This window comes from Triticum aestivum, chromosome 7B, assembly GCF_018294505.1.
Source record: "Triticum aestivum cultivar Chinese Spring chromosome 7B, IWGSC CS RefSeq v2.1, whole genome shotgun sequence".
In the NCBI taxonomy this organism is placed as follows: Eukaryota; Viridiplantae; Streptophyta; class Magnoliopsida; order Poales; family Poaceae; genus Triticum; species Triticum aestivum.
The window spans coordinates 615,307,993-615,312,192 of NC_057813.1; positions in this window are offsets into that span (position 1 = coordinate 615,307,993).

Sequence of the window (4,200 nt, forward strand, 5' to 3'; positions counted from 1 at the left end):
GAGCTATAAGACCATGAAATCGAAAAGCATTTGAAATGAACTCTGAAAAGGTTCCAAGTTGGCATGGTATCATCATTTCACCCACATAGCATGTGCGAGAAAGTAGAGAGGGTTACGACAAAAACTGGATGCACTTCGTGTATAAAACGGATAATCTATTTCGAAGTATTAGGGTTTCCTACGGAAACTCGTCTGCTACAAAGGGATTTCATTTTTCGAACTTATTTGAACTCCATAGTTTTTGTGTGTTCAAAATGCACCATTCAAAGCCACATCATCAATTTACAACCCTTTGTGACTACATTTGCTATTTTTCATGCATTTACTGATTATTTTGAGCTATAAGGCCATGAAATTGAAACGCATTTGAAATGAACTATGAAAAGGTTCCAAGTTGGCATGGTATCATCATTTCACCCACATATCATGTGCGAGAAAGTAGAGAGGGTTACGGCAAAAACTGGATGCACTTCGTATACAAAACGGACAATCTCTTTCGAAGTATCAGGGTTTCATACGGAAACTCGTCTGTTACATAGGGATTTCATTTTTTTGAACTTGTTTGAACTCCATAATTTTTCTATGTTCAAAATGCATCATTCAAAGCCACATCATCATTTTACAACCCTTTCTGACTACATTTGTTGTTTTTCATGCATTTATTGATTATTTTGAGCTATAAGACCATGAAATTGAAATGCATTTGAAATGAACTCTGAAAAGGTTCCAAGTTGGCATGGTATCATCATTTCACCCACATATCATGTGCGATAAAGTAGAGAGGGTTACGACAAAAACTGGATGCACTTCGTGTACAAAACGGACAATCTCTTTCGAAGTATCAGGGTTTTCATACGAAAACTCATGTGTTACAAAGGGATTTCATTTTTTGAACTTGTTTGAACTCCATAGTTTTTCTGTGTTCAAAATGCATCATTCAAAGCCACATCATCAATTTACAACCCTTTCTGACTACATTTGTTATTTTTCATGCATTTACTGATTATTTTGAGCTATAAGACAATGAAATTGAAAAACATTTGAAATAAACTCTGAAAAGGTTCCAAGTTGGCATGGTATCATAATTTCACCCACATATCATCATTAATAGAAGTTAATCATCACATTAAAACCAAAGTACATGCATAGTTCTCATTGAACAACATATAGCTCTCTAGAGCATCTAATTAAACCATACATTGAAATTATGTAAAACATTTCAATGCAACAACAAATGCGATCATAATCGCAACCAAGGTAACAACTGATCCAACTGCATAATGATACCAACCCTCGGTATGAATGACATAATTTTAATCCTTTTAATCTTCAACCGCATTACATCCATCTTGATCTTGTGATCATCGACGACATCCGCAACATGCAACTCCAATATCATCTTCTCCTCCTCAATTTTTCTTATTTTTCCTTCAAGTAATTGTTTTCTTCTTCAAGTAAATTTAACCTCACAATAGGGTCGGTTGGAATTTCCGGTTCCACAACCTCCTAGATAAATAAAATCTATGTCACGTTGGTCGGCATAATTGTCATAAACAATAAATGAACCAAATAGTTATGAAAAGATAATATGTACCACATCTGAATCATAGACAGGACGAGGGCCGACGGGGGCGGATACCAAAACCATCGCACTATATAAAAACAAGGAATAATAAAAGTAAGAAAATTAGACAAGTATCTATCTGAAGTAAGAATTTTTTTTCAGAAAGAAGATAAGAACAAGAGGCTCACCACGGTGGTGCCGACGACGAGATCGGTGCGGGCGATCGACGGCTGTGAAGACGGGGACGGGACGTGATGGACCGCTAAACCTAGACAAATCTCGGGGAAAATGGAGCTCGGAGGTTAAGTTTCGAGAGGAGAAATATTAACTAGTGTGGCTCGGGCATTTCATCGAACACCTCATGTGCATAGGAGGTGAACTAGAGCACCCAAATGCCCTCCCCTCGCCGGCTTGAAAAAACAGAGCACTGTGGAGTGCTCTGCCCCGGCGATGGGTATATATAGGCAAATTATTTGTCCCGGTTCGTGGCACGAACCGGGACTAAAGCCGCCCCTTCTACACCGGTTCAAGGCATGAACCGATACCAATGGTTGTGGGCCAGGAGCGCGACCCATTGATCCCGGTTCGTGCCTAAAACCGAGACAAATGGATCCAGACAAACCAGGACCAATGCCCTCGAGGCCTTGGCCGGACCCCTGGGCTCATGTACCGGGACTAATCCCCCCCATGGGTCCCGGTTCGTGAGGAACCGGGACTAATGGGCTGGCCAGGCCCGAACGATAGCCCTGTTTTTTACTAGTGAAGCGGCACCACCTTCTAAGAAGAGAAAGAGAAAGAAGAGCAGCAACACCCTCCAAGCAAAGAAAGGAAAAGAAGCAGGGAAAGGGAAAGAAGCAATTTCGTGCGTCCTTGCAAAGGTTGTGTTCAGCAGGATAATGGAAGCAGTTGGTAGGCCAGTAATGTGTTAAATTTCACACAAGCATTTCCATTGTTGATGACCGGGAAGAGCATAGGATACGAGCACAGGATAAGAGCACAGATTGTCTGTAAACTCCAACAGATCTTATTACTATATATGAAAGGAAAGGATGATGCAATTTTTGTTAGCAACCACTAGTAGAAAAAGGGGCTAATCTGAGACACATTAGTGCCGGTTTGATTTTGAGCCGGCACTAATGTGTCCATTAGTGCCGGTTCCAACGGCTAGGCAGGCGGACATCATTAGTACCGGTTCGTGGGCAACAATTAGTACCGGTTCATGCCACGAACCGGTACTAATGATGTTGTGTCAGGCCGTGGGCCCCACGAACTCCTTTAGTACCGGTTCATGTCATGAACCGGTACTAGAGTTTCTTATTAAGCTGATTTTTAGTCCCACCTCGCTAGGAGAGAGGCAGTAGGAGCTGTTTATAAGCCGTGAGTGAAGAGACGATGGAGAGGTGCAATGCTCACCTGCAGCTTGCTTAGCTTCAAGCCTTTCGGAATAGAATAGATTGCACGGAGCTGTGTGCAGTGTAGTCTACCCTGTTCCGAAAGGCTTGAAGCTAACTAACGAGCCTTGCGCCTTTTTTTATTTTTAATAACTTATTAGAACTCCGGACTTCTTGTGTTACAAAAAAAACTGGCACTTCATTTTTTTAACTTATTACAACTTCAGACTTTTTTGCGTTCAGTACGCACCATTCTAAGCCACGTCATCAATTTTCAACCCTTTCTGACATCATTTGCTCCCCTAGCACAAACTGGACAATATCTTTCGAAGTATCAGGGTCGGTTTCAGACGAAAGAGTAGAGAGGGTCACGGCAAAAAAGAAAAAACTATATAAAAAATTACTCAAAAATAAATAGAAGAAACCAAATATAGCAGAAAAGAAAAAACTATATATAAAGAAGAAGAAGCAGAAGAAGAAGAAGAAGAAGATGATGATGATGATGAAGAAGAAGAAGATGAAGAGGAAGAGGAAGAGGAAGAAGAGGAAGAAGAGGAAGAGGAAGAGGAAGAAGAAGAAGAGGAAGAGGAAGAAGAAGAAGGAGAATGAGAAGAAGAAGAAGGAGAATGAGAAGAAGAATAAGAGGAAGAAGAAGAAGAGGAGGAGGAGGAGGAGGAGGAGGAGTAACTATATAAACAAATTACTCAAAAATAAATAAAAGAAAATAAATAATGCAGAAAAGAAAATAATTTATAAAAACATGTTGGGGCGCTGCCCGGTGGGCCTGCCAGACCTTGGGTGTGCAAATACATGCCCAGTAGGGCCAGCAGGCTCACAGGGCAGCGCGCCCTAATTAGGCCCAAAACTCTGCTATATAGAGGAGTTCGAAAGGGCAGCCGCGGCTGGGTTTATAAACCAGTGCGGCTGCCCTTCGCTCGGCGAGGTGGGACTAAACGTAGCGCACTGCGGGGTGGCAGCGCACAGGCATTAGTACCGGTTGGAGCCTCCAACCGGTACTAATGTGTTGCCCTTTAGTACCGGTTGTAGACACCAACCGGTACTAAAGGCCCATGTTTCCCGTCGCTTGGGCTGGCCAAAATTAGCCTTTAGTACCGGTTGGAGCCACCAACCGGTATTAACGGCTCATCCTATATATATGGCACTTACGAAAATTCAGTTATCGTCGCCAGTTAGTTCCACTTCTCGCGCGCGCGAGTCTCGATCTCGACGAGCCGACGCCGCCGC